This window comes from Aphis gossypii, unplaced genomic scaffold (genome assembly GCF_020184175.1).
Source record: "Aphis gossypii isolate Hap1 unplaced genomic scaffold, ASM2018417v2 Contig00457, whole genome shotgun sequence".
Taxonomy (NCBI): Eukaryota; Metazoa; Arthropoda; class Insecta; order Hemiptera; family Aphididae; genus Aphis; species Aphis gossypii.
Genome location: NW_026083114.1, coordinates 37,167 through 58,954, shown reverse-complemented (window position 1 = coordinate 58,954; position 21,788 = coordinate 37,167). Strand labels below are relative to the sequence as shown.

Below are 21,788 nucleotides of genomic sequence, written 5' to 3'. Positions count from 1 at the left end.
CATTATTTGCATCGACTTTTCCTCTATCAACACAAGGCACTGGAATTTTCACTGTCGTTTTGACTGTTAGGTGGAAATTGATTTTCACTCAGTAATTTCATTTTTTTTGCTTGCGCAACTAATCCATCAGTAGCCTTTTCCCGTTCTTTTTTAAAATTTTGTTTTTGTTCAGATTGGTTGACTAAAATTTTTTCATTTTCATTTAAAACCTCCATTTCATTTTCATTTTCAATTAATACCTCCATTTCATTTTCATTTTCATTTTCTACAAATTGTAGTAAGTCATTTTCGTCAATTACATTATTAATTATATCATTGGGTAAAAATGACATTTTTAATCCAAGACTAACTTTTTTTCCAAACATAGCTTTATATGGAGGTTGTTTGATGCCAGCATGATAAGCACTATTTTTGGCAAATTGACAAAATCTCAATCCTTCACTCCACTTTCTAGACTGATTTTCTTCCATCCAAGCATAAATGATTTTTTCGATGTCCTGGTTAGCTCGCTCAACACTCCCCTGGCTTTGCGAATGACGTGGCTTCCCGTGTACAATTTTTAAACCATCCCACATTAGAACTAAATCATTTATAATATGATTTACAAACTCTCTACCATTGTCTGATTGTAGTATGCATGGAGCTCCAAATATACAAAAAATATCTATAAGATTGTATGCAACTTCGCTTGCAGTTTTTGTTTTTAAAGGTCGTAAAGAAACAAACTTAGTAAAATGGTCTTGGTAAACCAAGATAAATTTAAAATCACCATCTTTATTACTTTGCATATCTATCAGATCGACCTGTGCACGAGAATTAAAAGTTTTAGATAAAATTGGTTTTATTACTAAACCTTTTTTGGGATGAGCGTGTTTTTTATTACATATTTCACATAACTGTAAATATAATAAAATTATATCCCTGGTAATATTTTTGTATTTTTGTTTTATTGAATGCTCCATTCGGTTTCGACCACCATGACCACAATTTATATGAGCCATGTACAATATATCGAACATTTCATTGCATTTTACAAAATAAATAATGTCACCATTGGTTTTCCTTGGTGGAACTATTAACTTTTTAGACTCACAGATTGTGAGTACGTCAAATCTATTTAGTCTCCTGTATTCGCTCGTTGTTTTCTTAGAATCGACCTTCGCTTGTTCTACCTCTTTTATGAGTTCATCATATCTCGTATCACTTATTAGAGCACTGCATTCACTTTTTATAATTTCTTTAAGTTTTAATTCAAATTTAGTTTTAAAATCAGACACACACATTTCGTTAGCCATTGCTAAAGACGTACTAATATAAGTTCACAAAAATACGAACTACAGTAACTACGGTACAATTTTGTATCATTTAGATAAGGTGTATTTTGTGTACCTTTAATATAGGTAACGAGTTGATAAAATATGATAACAACGATAAATTAACAAGATACGTGGGGTCATTTATAATCGTAATAAATTTGTACGACAAAAATCATTATTTATATTTAATATTAGCGAACGTATATAAGACACTACGGTTTTGCTATTACGATAAAAATCAGTATACGGTTTTGCCCAAATGAGGTTGGTCATAACTAGGTTTGCCTAGTCAAAAGCCGAAATATGACATTTTGCCCAAGGATTGTGGGCAGTTCGCGTTTTGGCCGGGCATTTCTGAGGTTTGCCCGATTTCGACTTTTGCCCGTAACATATACACGGACGGGTCCGTGTACGCTTTATCTATACGGGCACCCGGGTATCTAGACACAGCGATAAATTACTGTCGAGATAAACTTTTACACCGAGAGTGATAACAACTATAATACTATCAGTTATATCACGGACTAAGATAGTATGGACTGGTATCGGCATGGTTGGGGGGTAGTAGATGAACGGTCGTCAAATGTTTCGACACCGCCACTCATCCATTCTAATAGGCCGCCGAAAGGTACAACTAGGGGTAATAGCGCTCCTAGTGTCAAACTAAGTTACTAATATTGTATATTTAGATGTTTACTATTTTTAACAAATTTTGGTCACTGAAATTCACGCCTCACGGACATTATGAATTTTAAATTTTAATATTGTCCGTAGTTGTTCTTTTAATAAAGGTTGATAGAGTTTTTAAAATGCCTCGACGTTGTTCTAATGTTAAGTGTTCTAGTTTTAACAAAACACCCAAAGTTCCATTATTTAAAGTATATGATTCTAACTTTGATGCTTGGAACAAAATTATTTCTAAAGTGAATGGCAATTATTTGCGTAAAGTTACTTATGTATGTGCTGAACATTTTTGCAACGAAGATTTTATTACAAATTATGCTGTACCTAAATATTTATCTGAAGATAAAGAAAAAATAGAAAAAGTAAGAATACTATAGATAGGTACCTATTAAACATGTAATATATTCCTACTGGGTATTAAATATTTTGATTGCATACCTTCAGGTATTGGGTCAAAGGACACAAATTAAGCTGAAAAAGGGTGCAATTCCATCAATATTTGATCCATCAGTTAATGCTTCTAGTAACAACATAGAAATTACTTTACCAAAACCTTTAAATTCTAGTACTCTTATTGAGCCATTTAGAAAACAACTATTTGGTGAATCGGTGAATAAATCAATATGTACAGAACTATCTTTACAAGTAAGTTTGTTATACTTAGTTAGAGAAATATCATTTTTATGTGCTTTATGTGATACTATAGTTACCCTTTTTCTAATATTGTTTAAGGACCTATTTAGCAATTTTAAGACATTATATTACCAGTTGGATGGATGATGTATAGGGATTTAAACATTATGTCATTATACAAACCTAATATATTAGATGGAATTAAAGTTGTTATTGAAAAACAAATAGTTTTTCATTCTAGCTCTTTAGATATTAACTATTATGTTAATCAGAAATGTATAATCCTACAATTGTAGATTTAAAACAATTGACATACCCATTAGATACATTGGATGTGATTGGAAACATTAAATTGTTTGAACAAAAAAAGATTTGTCAAGGAGGTCCAAATGTCATAAATTTTCCAGGTTTGGAAAAATGTGTTATTAAAAAAAATGTGTTGTGTGTTACATAATAACCATGTATATTTTGAATTTTATAATATTTAAACATTTTTATTAGGAATTGTTCTAAAGAATACACATTTAGAAAATGGAACATGGTTTCATAACAAATGTTGTATTATTACAAATGCATAGAAAAGGTGTGAACGATGCAATTTATTATTTCCATATTTTAGGATGTACAAAAAGAGAGCTTCATTGAAAAATAATAAGTATATTGGTTCTATCCTTACTCCTACTCGACGTAGTATGCTTAATAAGATATTAACAAAATCAAAAAACATTAAAAGATCCAATATAAGGTAAAATATACTTTAATCGTTACCTACCTAATGATATGTGTAGAGTATTTTTGTATAGTACTTAACATTAACCATTAATAGTTGATATTCAATGCCAGTATAATTTATAACTTATTATTTTTAAAGGTTTTAGTTGTCAATTAAAGAATTAAATTTAAAGTTAAATAAGATACAAATAAAATCAAAGAAGAATTAACTAATCAATCAATAATACCATAATACAATCAGACAAATTAAGTACATCACAAAAAACTATTGTACAAGAAATAATTAACGCTAGCATGGTTACTAATTTAAAAAACCGACGATATTCGGAAAATTGGATATTGTTATGTGTCTTATTGAAAATAAGGTATGTCATGTAATGTTATTAGATTTTCTCCAATCTTTGAGATATTTTGAATTTAAAAATGTTTTGTTATAGATCATCTACCACTTATAATTTTTTAAGGGAGCAAGAGATATTGCCCTCCCTTGTCCAAGGACTATAAGAAAATATTTATCTTTGATAAATATTGAGTGTGGATTTGACAAGCAATTTTTTCAATTATTAAAAAAAAGAGTAGGTATACTTACAAATGAACAAAAACACGGAATGCTAGTTTTTGATGAGATATTTTTGAGAGAGAGTTTTAATGTTAATTCTCAGACATTAACATATAATGGTTTGGAAGATTTTGGTGGTGAAATAGATTCCTCGGGGTTAAAAGCCAACCATGCATTGGTTTTTATGTTTCAAAGTCTGGCTTTAAATTTTACGCAGTCAATAGCAGTCTTTGCATCAAGGGGACCCGTAAAAGGTACTAAATAATACCTATGTGACATTTATATGTTCTTATAGATTTAAGTATTTTAACAATTATTGCACTAATTATTTGTTTGTATTGTAAACAATTATTTGTATGAAGGATTAACACATTTTATTTAATGATTAACATTTTGGTGGTTTTTTTATGTTTTATTATTAGCCTATTTATTTTTTTTGTTAGTAGAGATTGTGTTGCATGTTTATGATTCCAGATTTTATGTGTTGTGTTCTATGTTTCATTTATAAGTACAGATAGTATTTATATGGATATATGGTAAGTTATTAAATGTTGAATAATTTTAATGTCCTGCATTTCTATATTAAATTGTATATTTTATATATTATAATTTATAGGTATAGTTTTGGCACAGTTGATTATCAAAGCTATTTCTCTGCTGGAGAATATTGGAGTTAAAATTGATGGAGTAGTTTCAGATGGGGCATCAACCAATCGTAAACTTTGGTCAGAACTTGGTATAAGCGGAAATAAAAATGAATTAATCAATTCATTTGAACATCCCTTGGATCCTAATCGAAAAGTATTCATGTTTTCTGATGCCCCTCACCTGATAAAGAATGTTAGAAATAGACTTTTAAATAAAAAAAAGTTTAAAAGTAAATAAAATTACAAAATTTAAAATGTTCTTATAGAATTATTTAGGTACTTAAAATAATTGTATTTTTAGGTATCTCCAGATGGACAATATATCAGATGGTCATACTATCAAGATGTATATGATAATGATTGTAAAAGAAGTTCTGATTCTCCTACAAGAGTATGTCCAAGGATTACATTAAGGCATTTAGATGTTGATGGATTTAGCAAGATGAATGTAAAATTGGCTACTCAAGTAAGATTTTTAATCAATTGGATAAACATAGGTAAGTATGAAAGATGTTTAGGTAGTTCCTAATTTTCAAATTATTTTCAGATTTTTAGTAATTCTATGGCCAGAGGAATAGAGTTCTATCGTGATCATGTGAAGGTAGAATCTCTTAAAAACAGTTATGACACTCAAGTTTTTACTGATCGCTTTAATAAATTATTTGATGTGTTAAACCGCAAATACCCAGCCGAAGGAATAAGAACAAATAGCGCTGATTTCCAAGTATATTATTTATCTATAATCAACATCTAAATGAAATACTGCTTAAGTAGGCTGCTAACTAAAAAATAATCAATTATTAATTATTTAACTTGACTAGGTTTTGGAAGAAAATCTTAATTGGCTGAATTATTGGGAAGAACAAGTTGAAAATGGAAAAATATCTAAGGATGAGTATTTAACACAAAGTACTGCTGATGGGTTACGTGTAACGATTAAATCAATGTTAGAACTATCTAAATACCTATTGGAGAAATGTGGATTCAAATATGTACTAACATACAAGATGAATCAGGACCGTTTAGAGGTATTTAATTTTTATAAATTTGTTGATGACATAAATTTCTGCCTTATAAGTATATTTATACAAATTTTGAAATTTTAAAAGTACAGAATTAAAATAATTCCTATATGAATAACATTATTATTAAGTTTGTTTTATTTCTATCATATAGCAATTTTTTGGCATGGCAAGGCAAGCTACGGGTCCAAACGAACACTCTAGTACCCCTACATTTCTGCAGGTGTACAAAATGTTTTCAATTTATTCTTTACTAAAACCACCCAAAACAGGGAATTGTAAAATTTTAGAACCCAGTATACACACAATTTCAATCAATGATTTACATTGTGTTGTAAATAATGATGATGTTACACAAAGGGTTAAAAAAATTGAAAATTTAAAAAATAAACTTGACTCTTTAATTACCATTGATGTGGGATTAGAAGACATTTTTGATAATAGTATCCATAACTATTACAAATCAGAAGTGGAAGATTGTGTTTTATATTATATTTGTGGATATATGACTAAAAACTTAACGAAAAACATACAATGTAATGTTTGCCTTACAGCAATAGCTGGTATGTACCTCTTTATACATTTTTTTTTTTTAAATAGGTTACTAAAATATAGGTATAACTTATATTTTAAACCTCGATCTTTGTTAATTAATTTAGGTAATAAGTTTTACTCAAGCAAACCAGAAGCTGAATTTGTCAATTTAAAATCCAGAGGAGGTTTGACGTACCCAAATGAATTTATTTTTCTAATATTGACTGCTGTAGAAAAATCATTTAGAAAGTATTGTAAAGAAAATGATGTTTTCTTGTTAACTCTTGATGATTTTTTCAATAACAATAAGTTCATTAATTTTCCTTGCATTCAACATAAGACGGCCATATTAACAACTATAATATCTAACTTTATAATTATGCGAATGAGACAATATTCGTTAATAACAAATAAGAATACAATAAAGGTTAATGCAAAAAAAAAAAAAATTAGCCAAATTAGTTCCTACTTAATTATTTTAACTTTTATTGTTTCAAGTGTATTTTTTATTTAATAAATAACAATTTATACATTTTTATTATTTATTAGTAGTTATTACTTAAAAAATTGTAAAATTACAAGTAATAAGTATATTATTATTTTAATAATTTGATTTTTGATATTTTTATATTAATGTTATTATTATTGTGTTTTTATAACACACGTATAGATGGCGCTTTTACCCCTAGTTGTACTTTACGGCGGCTTTAGAAACATTTGAGGGTCATTGATAAGATAGTCGATACCAGTCCATACTATCTTAGTCCGTGGTTATATTCACGGTTTGAGATATACCGGTTGCACAACTCTCGTATTAAATTGCTTATGATACATGGACCGTTCTATATGTTTTGCGGTAAGACACACGTAGACTTAGATTGTAGTGAACCCTAGCGGCAAACCCGAAAACTATTCTATCAATATACTATGTTATTGTGATTTGTGATATTACTATCAGACACCAGTGGCGGAAAATATAAAAGAATAATGATTAGAAAACGCCGCTGCCGCCGCAAAAAAAAAAATTTCAATTACTTCAATTTTATTGTTATTAAATAATTTTAATTTGTAAATGTGGGCTATACCTCTACGTCTTAAGAGTATTTTATTTTTTAATTATTATAATCTCCAACTGTTATAATGCCAAAGTGTTGTGTCAAAGATTGTAGGTATCGCAATGCATCCTTAAATGTACCTAAAAATTTAAAAAATTAATGGGAAATAGCACTAAATATGAATTTAAACCACAATTCAAGGATATGTGCTACTCACTTTAATCCAGATGATATTATTACAACGTGGGAATCTAGTGTTAGTGCGAGTAAATATTCTGTGAGTACATTTTACTACAGACAAAGATTCATTTTCTCTTAAACCACGGTTTTCTTTTAATATTTTTCAATTATTTTTAGATTTATTTGAAAAGACCAAAGCTTAAAGCTGGTGCAATACCAGTTAAAATTTTGAAAATCAATGAAGATTTAGTTTTTTCTGACAATAGGATATATTGTAAACAACATGATCAAACATACTTTAAATTTGAAAATACACCTGATTCTTAATCATATGAAATTCAGCATGTGGAGGTAATTATTTATTAAATTATTGATAATTAACTTGACAAGTTATTTGTAAACAATTACAGGTTGACAATGAAGTTATGACATTTTTTAAATTGATTTTTGAAAATGTATCATCAGTAAATATTCCATCTAAATGATGTTATGATATTAATTTGAATGGAGAGAAAAAAATAATTTCTTTCTATAAACTAAGTTTATATGGTAAAGATTACAGTCGCTCAATTGAAAAACAATTGGTTATTTCTGAAGGCAATAATTTGTCTTTTTATTTTGTAAATGTCATCAACACCATGATGTATTATTAATCTCAGAATGTATTAATACTCTTATATTACAGATTCTGTTATATATTTTCATTTATAGGGAGAACTATTTGATATGACTAACATTTTAAGTATCTATGAATTAAAACCTGTTGAGGATCTTGAAAAAATATTATGTACTTTTGAAAATTTGAAGGTGTGCCCTGGTTTAACTAACAAAAGATATTTTCAAAAAGTTAAATCCACATTTAGTCCAGATCAATATATTGAAACTCTTGAACGTTTTCGGCATGCACAATGCACTAAAATTGCATCTAATGAATTAAGGTATACTTCAATAGTTTGATTATATATGTGAATATGTGATTTAATTTTAGGATGTCGTTATACATTTTATGGTTTTAATAAATTTATTTGTTTCTGTTAGTGGTATTTGTAATTTGTGTAAGAAACGGTATTATTCCACGAAGCAAAAACTATTAAGATTAAAACATAATAAACCAGTTGAAAGTTATTACTCTCCGAGAAAGCAAAAGCGCATTAAGATTTTACAGTTAACACAAAAAAAAAATTCAAAAAAATAAAAATAAAAATAATAAAGTCATACAAGAAATAAAAATGTTGAAAAATGCTTTAAGTGATGTAAATCTTCAGATGCAAAATGTTTCAGATACTTCTTTAAAAGAGTCATTAACTGATTCTGATGTAAGTGATGAACAGAGTGAACTTATTAAAGATATTTTTGCCGCAGCTAAAATAAAAAATTCCAAAGGACGCAGGTATAGTGAAATTTGGATGATGTTGTGTCTGTTGTTTCAAATAAGTTAAATCATTGTATCTAATTTACCATTTTCATTAATTCAAAACAACATTAAATATTAATGATACTATTAATTGCTTATAAATAATGTAGATCACCAAGTGGATACCAATTTTTAAGAGAACAAAACATAATATCACTTCCATGTGTGAACACAATAAGAAAACACTTATTGACAATAAAAATTGGTTGTGGCTTTTGGCTGGTTGTAATTTTAAATTATTTAAAAATAAATTTTCTGTGAAAACAGAATATCAAAAAAAGGGTATACTTATTTTGGATGAAATTTTTTGAGATCAAGTATAGCTGTAAATAGTAAAACCCTTACATGTACTAGTCTTGAAGATTTTAGAGATGAAGTAAAAGGAGATTGTTAAGAAACTGATAAAGCTGATCATGGACTTGTGCTAATGTGGCAAAGCTTAGCAGAAAATTTTACCCAGCCAATTGCAGTGTTTGCTTTGAAAGGACCAGTTAAAGGCGATGTACATCTATTTGATTTTTTTTAAAAATTGTTTTCATTATTTTTTCCAATAGGCATTGATTTGGCAAAGATAGTCGTCAAAGCAATTATGTTACTTGAGAATGCTGGTGGTTATGTTGTTGGGCTTACAAGCGATGAGACCAGTGCCAATAGATCTATGTAGAAAGAACTAGAGATATGTCCAAGTATTGAAGGATTTAAAAATCATTTTGAAAATCCCTTTGATAATACGTGTAAAGTTTTTGTATTTGCCGATGTACCGCATTTAATAAAAACTATACGCAACCGTTTACACACTAATAAACAGTAAAGAGTAAGTAATTACCAATAAGTAATAAGTAGGTATGTATAATAACAAATAATGCTTTTATTTTTTTATAGATACATTTATCAAAACCATACGTAAAATGGATTGATTTAAATTGATTCACTTTTAAAGGTTTGTCCAAAGTTGACAACACATTATTTCGAGCTTAATAATTTTTCAAAGATGAAGGTTAAGTATGCAACTCTGGTAAACTTTATTTATAGTTATTTAGTTCTTCTGTAGAAGCAGGCATGAAGTTTTGAAGAGAAAAAGGATTAAAATCTTAACAAGATTCTCATGAAAATGAATTATTTGCTTTTACCTTAAATAATATGTTTGATGCCTTAAACCGCCGATTTTCTGCTGAAGGCATTAGAAAAAATAGCAAAAACTTACAGGCTTTTCATGTGTTGCATGCACAACCTGTGGATTTATGTTGAATGCAAAATATTATGTGTACCTATAGTTAAATAATAAATTTATTTTCATTACATATTACATATTTCCTATTACCTGCAACTAAATCATTAATTTGTGTTTTAGAAAAAAGTGTGTACTAACCACAGTGTTAAAGTATTGTAGTAGTAGTATTTGAACACTTGTGTTAACATTGCAACGTGTTCTGATACTTATATTGAATATAATATATACCTAAATTACTACATATTGTAGCCAACAATAACCAAAACGTTGGGGGTGCAACAAATACTTTTATAATTACGATAAGGGTGTAACAAATATTCTTATAATTGGATTCTAATAGTGAGCAGGTGATCAAGTACAGATTTTCTTAACCGTGAACGATTAACACATTAACGTAACAATTGTCGATCATCAACGGCGGCGGAGCGACGTGAGAACAGTGGCCGTATCGACAATATTATATTATAACAAATCATATTATGTGGCGGCATCGTTCATGGTCAAAAACAGATCATCGCACGTACGCTTGCTACCCGGTAGAATAATATAGATATTTAATTGACGCACAACGTCGCGCGGATGACGCAGATGCGTGGGAAGAAGCGGATACACGCGCACGGACCAGCAGGGACCTGCAGGTACCGCGGGAGTCCTTGGATGATATATAAGGAGGCCCTGAATAGGCACATTTCAGACGTGATCCAACAGTTAGAGCCAGCACCTTCACGTCACCCAGTTCATTAATTGTACTTTTTGGACTTAGAATATTTTCAAAGTTTAATTTATTTAGTTAATTGAACATAGAATATTTTTGTCGAAATAATTCAACAGTTTTCATTTTTTTAAATCAATCCACTCGATACTACATCTTACTGTTGCTCGTACGTGGCACTTTACAAAGGTCAAAAATAAATTCCGCACATAAAGTTCTAACTGGGGATCTTCAAAAATGTTTGCTTACACCTCTATTGACAAATGGGAAAAACTTTTGTAAACGGAAATTATGTACGCTAAACTACACTCTCTTTGATTCTTCAGATAACAGTATTTGGAGCATGATGTCGGATGAAAATAAAGCTGGAAGAGGTGGGGAGGAAATATCATCAGCCATTTTTAAATGGGCTGAAAATGTAATTCTTAATTCAGCTGGTGTTAATGAAATCACACTATGGTCTGATAATTGTTTTTGACAAAATAAAAATATTTCCATTATTATGAGTTTCTTCTGGATAATGAAAATTTTTTGGAATAATTAGGCTGGTCCTAATGATCATCCTGTCACTCCTACATTCCTACATCTGTATAGAATATTATCCGTTTATTCACTAGTAAAGGCTCAGGAAACTGGAAATTTTTCTATTTTAACCGGTAAACTGTTTTACATTTTTTAGTTTAAACATGAAAATACCAAAATCAAATAATATAATATTGCTATAAAAAATTTAATTTTTTAATTATTTTACTTGTGTTTAGAAAATATTCCAGTAATCACATTATCCGATTTAAAAGAAATTGTTAAAGATCCAGATAATTTACCAGAAAGAATAAAAAAAATCAATGTACCTACTAAAATAGAAAATTGATAACATTTAAGAAGATGGTCATTATGATTGTGATGATATTTTTCTTAATCACGATTATGCTGATTTAACATCTTTTTAATGTATCGTTTATTATTTAGCAGGGTTTGTATTTCACTTCTGTTTGATAAAATATTTTACTTATTTTTTACAAATTTTTTTTAGGTATATTGCTATTGCAAGACGTTTAATAAAGTATTCGAAATGTGAAGTTTGTATAAGTAACCTAAAAGATTATGATAATATTTTCAGGGGAGAAGCAGTTTTGGTAAACTTGAATCACATGGGTTTTTGACAAATCCAGACCAAAATTTATTTTATACTTTAAAATTAGTAGAATCTTATTTTGTTAAGCACGCAAGCTCTCAAAATGTATTTGAAGATACATTTAAAGAGTTCTTTAAAATTAATATTTCCATGTCCCAACCATAAATCTTGTGTTATGAGTGATTTATTCACTTACTATATTATAACTATGAGAATGCGTCAGTACACATATATAATAAATCAAGAGAATAAAAAAAAATAATTGATCAAAAAAAAAAGTTATCAAAATTAATTAACGATTAATGAATATATAAATTTTAGAAACTACCTAATACATCTGTAACAAAAATTAACTGTTTTATTTTTTATACATATCTGTACATACTTATAATAATTATATTATACTAAATAATTCATTTTTATTTTCTAATTTATTTGTTTTATTTTTTATTAACTGTAACTCTTAATGACTAGGTATATCTTGTATCTTATTAAATGTTTGTAATTACTAGTGACCAAGGACTTGTGTTCTAATACTTATTATCATTGAATCATGGTACCTATAACATTGCCTACTTTTATTGTTTAATATAGTATATAATATTATGATTTTATGATCCTCAGAATTCGGAGACCTGTCTTAAGTACACGAGAAGAATATATAGCATAGACCTATTTACTTAGTTTATACACAGACTATATGAAAAGCATATAGTCTGTGGTTTATAGGTAAATGATACATAGTATACTAGGAAGCTAAGTATTAAACAGAATTTACTGATATACTATAAATCGTAGAGCATAAAAAAATAATACAGTAAGTCAATAGAGTAGTAATGACTAACGAGTACACACCATAGTTGGAGCATCTCAGTGAAACAGTGTGAAGGATAGTTTTAAATAATAAATATTAATATTTACGAATTAATAGTAACATTGTAATAATATTATTCTTTATTCAATATTACAATCACCAATAATGACAATTGACAATCACAGAAAAGAATACTTTTTTTTAACGTATAAAACTCCATCACCTTGATTATTACAATTAAAATAATAAAAAAATTCGTGAATAATTAATTATTATTACATACGACTGTTTCATTTTATCCATATACCAAATTTAAATAAGTGAATATAGAAATAGTATATAATTAATATTAATATTTTAGAAATGTTGTAATGATTGTTTCTTTTTAACACATATTTGATTATAGTGTTAATATTCATTAACTGTTTTGATTGTTCCAATAAAACATACATAGGTAATAATATAATAAAAATGTTTTATTGAACATTATGTATAGATAGATTTTATATGTATTTGAATATAAATCGAAGATAATTTTGAATTTATAAATAGTTATACTAATTGAATATAAAATGAATGTATTTTACAAATATGACATCTGAATATAATTTTAAATAGATAGAATATAGGTGATCTTTGATTTTACTCACAAAGGTTTTGAAATATCTTAATATACTTGTCTCACAAATAAATTGATTAGCAACGGCGGCACTGCGATGTCGGCTCGTTGATATGATAGCGGCAAATGACAAATCAGGGATGCCAACCCATTTTTTTTAAATTTCCCTAGTATTATCATAAAAATTTCCCTAAATTCCCCTGATGATTCTACCCCCCTCTCCAATTTTTTTTCCCAGACAATATTTTTAATTTCCAAGATAAATCATGCCTAAATAAAGCCGGATTTACACAATAATAGTAAAACGCGATAGTTGCTATCGTGATAATGCCTGATAGTTACTGTCATGAAAGTGAAGTATCCATACGCTTCAAAAATTATAGTTTACTATCAATTAATATAATAACATACATGATAGTTGATTACGTATTTGTAATATTTGTATATTATAAAATATTATAAAAATGTATTTTTTTATTTAAATCATAGTTTTTTAAATGCAATTTATAGCTTTACATGAATTGTATCAAAAATCAAAATGTCAGACGAAGTGATATACAGAATTATTCGCGTGATTGAGGAGTTAATTGCCGTTAAAAGAAAAAGTGAAAAAAAAATAGAATATGGGTAAAGAATTGGATTCTTATAAGACAAAGTTTAGGGGCCTCAAATTGACTCCTAAGAGAACTGTCCACGGAAGACACTAAAAGCTACAATAATTTTCTTAGAATGGACGAAGATATGTTCGATTTTTTACTCAACAAGGTATATTATGATTATATAAATATTACTACAATTTACAAGTATATTTTATATAGGCAAGAGACATACTAAAATGTCGGAAATTATCATTAAATAGTTCATAAAAATATTGCAAGTTTAAAATTTTAGTTAATTCTATATTAAGTCACTTAATAATCACAATTCACAAATATATTTATATATTGATGCTTATTTAACAGGTATCTTTTAAAATTCAAAAACGCAATACTGTTATGCGAGAAGCATTACCAGCTAAAATCAAATTAGAAGTTGCGTTAAGGTATCTAGCAACTGGTGATTCATTACAATCTATGGCAGTGGTTCCCAAACTTTTTCCTATCGCGGCACATTATTATTAGTTTTTATAAGTCACGGCACACTTTCGATAAATATTATCTACTTATCGAATAATATCGTTATTAAGTAATAATATAAAAAAAAGTTCAAGTTGTCGCGGCACATCTTTTAAATTTCACGGCACACCCTTTGGGAAACATTGATCTATGGAATACCTAAGGTATCTTAGTCCGTGCTGCTAACTGCTTTATCATGAATAATAAATATAGAATATAACTATAAAAAAATAACCAAACCTGTTAAACACATATAATATAGAATCCCTTCCATCATGTTCATATTTAGCACATTATTGTACTCAAGTAATTTTAATTCAAATTAATAATAACTAGAAAATATAATGTATTGTAATTAATATTTGTTATAATTAGGATAGGTAATTTAAAATTGAAAACTATTATAAAATATTTTAAGGTTTTTATTAACAAATAACAACAGTATGCTAAATTAAATTAAAAATATTTTATTCTTAGAATATTTAACATAATATATTTTTAATAACATATAAAAAATAATAATACAAATATTAAGTTTATTTTGAACCTCAGTCAGGTTCTCTTATGAAATTATAAAAACAAAATTATTAAAAATTTATTCTTTGAACAGTAAATATATATATTTTTATAACATATAAAAAATAATAATACAATTATTAAGTTTATTTTGAACCTGTCAGGTTCTCTTATGAAATTATAAAAACAAAATTATTAAAAATTTATTCTTTGAACAGTTAATATATATTTTTAATAACATATAAAAAATAATAATACAAATATTAAGTTTATTTTGAACCTCAAGTCAGTTTCTCTCTAAAAATATAAAAACAAAATTATTAAAAATGTATTCTTTAAAATTGTACATTTCTTGATTAAATAAATTAATATAGTTTTCATTAAAATCAAAAGAAAAGCATTCGGAATCTTTTAAAGCTCTTTTAGCTTGTAATAGTCCAATCAAATTTTCGGTGTTAAAACGATTGCGGTCTTTAGATTTAATAGTGTTTACCATAGAGAATATCCTTTCAACGTTAGCACTTGAAGGAGGAAGTGTCATTATATTTGTAATTAACTTTGTTAATGCAGGAATTGTGTCATCACCTTTTTTTAAAGTCATCACCTTAAACCAATAATTCATAATTTGGCATTCGTCTTTCTCAAATTCTATAAAAGCTAATTTTCTCCACTCTCTGTCAACATTATCCAAATCCAGATCTTTAAACAAAATTGAAAATTGAGATACCATTGGCCCTAAGGATGAAACTTCGTGATTTTGAACTGTTTTTGGATCAATTATCTTCAGGTATTGAGGGGGTTGCATTGTTCTAAAAGGAAATCTTTTATTTATTTGATTTACGGATTCAACATAAAATCCTAGACAGCGTGTTTTGAATTCTTCGACTTGTTTGTAATGATGTTATAGAAGCTAAAACTTTTCCACCAACGTAAATGTCATTTACGGGTAAATATAAATTAGGATTGGTATAATTAATTTCATAATATTTTTTATTCTGCATGCATTCCTTTTTAATAAAACAGTTTAAAATTTCTTTATAAATTGTACCAATTCTATCATAAATTACATGTATTTTAATACTTTCTGTTTGCATTTCTAAATTTAGATCTACGAAAAAAGGCAATGCAAATGACAAAAATTGTAATAAAAGTGTGAAAGGAAATTCAATTGTTTCTAATATTAATGTAGCAGTTCCAATTTTATCTTCTTTTATAGCTTGAAGGAAATATTTTTTAAGGCAGGAAAGTGAAGTATTAGTCGATTTACAACTGATAGCAAAGATAGCCAGCGTGTTTGAGCAGGATGAAGCATTTTATGTGGCTTTAATTTTTCTTTTTCTTGAAAATCTTTTAATTCACACATGCGTTTAGGGCTATTATTGATATAATTATAAACATTCCTAGTGAAATCTTCAACATAAGTAGGTAATTTTAAACAAGCGTAAGAAGCACACAAATGAAAAGAATGACATATGCATTTTAAAACAAATAAGCCGGGTATATCATTTGTTAATCTAGTTTTAAGAGAATTTTTTGAACCCATCATGTTATTTGCACCGTCTCCTGCATAGCCAATCATATTATCCTTATAAGGAATATTATTTTTGCAAAAAAACTCTACAAGATGTATATATAACGCTTCTGAAGTTGCGTCACGTACTTCAATAAGAGTAACAAATTCATCTCTTACCGTCAATTTTTTGTCCGTACATTTCACTATTCGTGCTACCACTGCCAAGTGCTTTATTGTTGCTCTGTCCGTACTTTCGTCCAAAATAATTGAAAATTTATTTTCTCTCAGATCTTTTATTAAACTTGAGCTGCTATCAACCCCAATAACATTTGTAACTAATGCTGTACTTTTTTTTCTGCTACATTTGAACTGTTTTGCAATTTGGGAATCGGTGCATACAGCTTGAATCAACTTCGGCAAATGGTTCATAACTGTGAATGGTAAGTTGTGTTCAGCTATAAATGCAGCCATATGTAGTTCACCAAGTTTTACCTATAATGATTTAAATTATTATTTAGATACAGCTTTAGATTTAAAAATATTTAGTATAAATAAAATTAAGGAAATACCGATGTATCAAGTTGTGTGTGTTTCGAATAGATTGTAGGCTTGTTAAGGATCTTTGATTTTTACATCCTTCTACCAGACGTTTATGTTTTTGCCCAGAAGCATGTTTTCTTATTTCTGACTTCCCAGCAACTCCGTCAAATCCACAAGCAATACATTGAAAATAGTTTTCTCCTAATGACAATGATAGGTAGGTACATAATATTATAAAATTATTAATATTAACTTCAAGTTCGTTAAATGTATAAAATGAAACATAGGTACCTTTTTTACTCTTGGCTAACCGTCCTTTAAAACATTTTTCTTTTTCCCAATCAATGCAATATTTTTGACGATATGCTGTTCTTTTTTTTTTCTTGACATTTCATACCGATACTCATTACCATCACTTGACATTTTTGTATAGGTAGTGCCAATGCATAAATTTTAAAATTTTAAAGTGTGAAAAATAAATGTCGAAGCAAACTTAGTAAACCATTTTTAATTACCATTGATTAAATATACATATATAATATTATCAATATTTCTTTTCTATGGTTCATGAATTCGTGATAATAACAATATTATGTATGCACAACTCACCACACTATCATAGAACAATATGATTACCAATTATATGCATCGAGATAATTGATACTAAAAGAATTATTTTATACATGAACTAAGATTCTTAATTTAAATAAGATTCAATTTTGTTATAGATCTTAGTTCATGATTTTATATCTTATTTTGTTATCTATGATCGAGATAAATAAGAATTCTTATCTATCTCGATGCCAATATGGTATAATGATATCATATTTCATATGATAATAAGTGATTTTTTTTAAATTTGATTGTATTTAATTTTTTATATAATATTTTTATTACTCTAGGCTTGTCACCTAACCTAACCTAACTTTTTGGTCGTTTTCCCTGTTTCCCTAACATTTCCTTGACTAATAAATATTTCCCTAAATCTAGGGAAATTTCCCTGCAGTTGGCATCCCTGTGACAAATTGATAGTGGCGACGGCGACACTGCGACGGTGGCTAGGTGTGGTAACGGCACTGCGACGGCGACGGCGGCTGATTGCGGCGGCACTGTTGGGTCTCACTAGATGTATCGATTAATATAATGTGATAGCTGGTCGGACCCACTAACTCCGAGTGGACGAATATTAACTCCAAATAACTGGTGCCAGGAATATTCATCCGACTACGGTGCCAGGAGTGGGTCTTTCAGCGGATTATATATTGTCGTATACATCTAGCTCGACTATACCGCGGACTGAAGGATGATTTGTTGGTGCATTCGACGGTCTTATATGCTTATACGCGGTTGTGGCATACGTGTAGAATGCCCAGTTGTGCGGTTCGGTTTTTATTGCATTTCGTTAGTGATGGTCACCATTTTGATGTTCGGATAGGTATTGGTGGTCTCTATACTGATATATCATTTGGCACATTGTTAACTTATATCATAAAAATGTATTGTAGACAGTCTAGTGTCCAAGTGCACACCGAGGTAACGGACTGTGCGCTTGACCAGAACGGGGTGACCGTTTACCAGGATCATCGGGGGACGGTAGGAATGCTTGTTGGTCAGCACCACGCACTCCGATTTCTCCGGGACCAAAGACAAGCCGTTGTTGGATAACCAGTTACTTACTGCCACCAGTGTCGGGTTGATGACTTCTCCGATTATTCCGGCGTCGTGGCCTACCCCCCAACGGCCATATCGTAGGCGAAGGCTAGGAGCCTAACCGTTTTTGGGACCGGAAGTCTCAGGATGCCATCATAAAGGAGATCCAAAGCGTAGGGCCCAACACCGAGCCCTGCAGTACTCCACAAGTCACGGGTAGGGCGGCTGCGTTCGAAGTCGGGTTCCTAGCAATGGAGATCACACGGTCGGACATGTACGATCGTAAGACGTCTACTAGGTACCTCGGCGTGTTGCAATACTGGAGTGAAGCGTCTATGTGCGTCCAGAGCGCTGAGTTAAATGCATTTCTGAAGTCGAGGGTGACCATGGCGCACATGTCCCTGAGTTGCACGGCACCCGCATCGGCCTCACTTGCTATTTGTAGGACTTCAGCGATGGCATCGGCCGTTGATCTCGATCGCCTAAAGCCGTATCGAGCATCGCTTAGCCCTCTAACCTGCTCGATGTGGCCTCCTAGTCTGGCCAGCAGTAATCTCTCCAACAGTTTCCCTGCGCCGAGCGCCGTCCAGGAGACTAATGGGCCTGTAACTAGATGGTTGGTCCAGCGGCTTAGACTGACCCTTGTGCAGAAGGACCAGGGATGTTCTCTTCCAGCGGGTCGGAAACTGACTCTGTCGGATACAGGCGTTGTAAGTTGAGAGAAAGAGACCCGGAAACCTGAGCGCAGCAACTCTTAGTATCTCGTTGGGCACTTGGTCGGGTCCTGGAGCTTTCCCCGTTGGAAGCCTGCTTGCTGCTCGGTTCAGCTCTTCAGCGGTGAAAAGTGGGACTTCCTCATCCGGGATTCTGCGTGCTCTGCAGAATCGCCCACAGTATTCGGAGTCTCTGACCAGTCAACTGAAGGGAGATCGGGAAAAAGACCGCGTGCTATTATCATCGCTGTGTTATTGTCCATGGCCGGGGAGCGACGACCTGGCCATGGACAATAACCTGTTTGTATGGTACGCCTCACGGGTCGTTCTCGACGCTGTCACAGAGATCGCTCCAGCTGGCTTCTTGCGCCTTATGTATGGCTAGTCTCAACTTTTTCCTAGCTTCGTTGTATTCGATAAACGCATCGGCTCTGCCTTCAGTATCCGCCCGACGACCAGCGCGCTGGTACCGCCACCGGGCAGCGATCAAGGCTTTACAGAGTTCAGCAATGTTCCCATTCCACCAGTGGACTGCTTTCCTGCCTTTGAAGACTGTTCTCCGTGGCATGGCTGTATCGCAGGAGTCAACCAGAAACTGGTTGAGGTTCTCTGAGTGCTCCTCAGCCGAAGCACATGGAGGTGGGGGCAGCAGGGTTCCATTGACGCTTCCTCAGTGTTCCATTAGGGCTGAAAAGGACAGTTTCTTCACAGTCCAAGATCCAGCAATTGTCGAACGGTCGATCAGCGGAGCAGTTGAATCTCTATAAGGATCTGCGACGGTGCATTCAATGTAGAGATGATCGCTAGCCGAGTCGAGCTCGCTTAGGACACGCCAGTTATCCACTAGGGACCGCGCCATAGACGGGGAGCGAGAGAATGTCATTTCGATGACCGACGACGCATTCACCCGGCGGTAGGTCGGTACTGTGCCAACGTTGCACACCAGTAGACCCAGCATGGAGGCGAGGTAGGACAGCAGTGAACCCCGTAAATCGTCATTGGTGAAACCCCACTCCGCCGAGTGCGCATTGAAGTCCCCAGCTACCACCAGTCTGACGTCCTTCGAGGCGTGACTACGAATAGACCACTCCACGACGTTGAGGAAATCGTCAAACTCTTGCAGCGGGCAATTAGGCGTATATTAACAGCTGTAGAAAACGGTTTCGCCGACTTTGGCCCAAGCGAAACCTGTGCCAGTACCCTTTCCCGTAATGCCCAATGAGCTGCGTCTTGACACGAACACCCCACACTTGCGGTTGAAGCTTTTGACCCAACACGGATCATCGCCGTGTCCCCGCCCAGACAGCAATTTAGTAACATTGATATTATAATAACATTATAAATTAGATAGTGTTAAAATATTTTAATACAAATGTTACTATATTATTTTGTTACCGGTTTTTTTATAACATTATTTGAAAAACATTTTGTAAACGGTACCATAATATTTAGTTTTAATTGTTATGATTTAAAAGTTACTATAACATTTAAAATTCGTAATTTTAAAAATATTAAAGTAATGTGGTTTTTAAAATATTTTGTTTGAAATATTGTATATAAACCATTATTATAATAATAATTGAAAAACTGACTAGAATATTATTGTAAATATATTTTAATAACGTTTAGCAGACAATGTTATTGTACGCAGTGGTGCAATTATCGGGAGTGTTGGGTGTGCAATTCACTGGGGCCCCCCGGTTTTTAGGGACCCCTAGATTAAGTCTCATATACGATATTCGTACAATAATCTGTATTATACACATGTTATATTATATTTGTTTCAGTATAATAAATAATAATGTCTTAACTGTTTTGAATTCATAGTGAATAATTCGAATTACGAGTACCTATGTGAGAAACCAGTATACATACCGTATAACAGTTTACAGTAAGCAGTATTAATGACTTTGTTGCCGTAAAAACAAGAAGAGTTATTTTTATGTTTGATTATCTAAAAAAAAATAAATTTAACTTATAATTATTAACTATGACATGTGAGAAAACAGTATTTTCTAATTATAATAAGGTATGACTGTTTTTCATTTTTTTAGCAGGTAAGGGCCCCGGTCAGGATATTTTCACATAGGCCCCTTATTATCAAGTTGCGCCACTGATTGTACGCCTATATTGCCTATACGCACTTGGAACTTATTTATATCACAACGAAACCTCTATTTTTGCAATTTTATTGGGGAAGGGAAACTTCTTTGAATGTTTGTCGAAGTCTAGAATATCGTATTTGCCATGTCACTGCAATAGTACATTATATCGTCGTGATGCCTATTTCCTATAATTGTAATAACACTGCAGGCCCACCATCACCATTATATATTATACATTATTGTGTCTGTATAGAAGGTACTAGTGGTAGATAAATCTAGTGGTAGGCCTTGGATTTTATAAAACTAAACGTATAGTGACGTAGCTAAATGTGAAAAGACTCCGACTGCT

General features: G+C 31.0%; 1 pseudogene; it reads left to right on the top strand.

The window, feature by feature from the left end:
- The first annotated feature begins 7,908 nt into the window (after window positions 1-7,908).
- On the top strand, window positions 7,909-14,408 carry LOC114119808 (uncharacterized; annotated as a pseudogene).
- The last annotated feature ends 7,380 nt before the right edge of the window (window positions 14,409-21,788 follow it).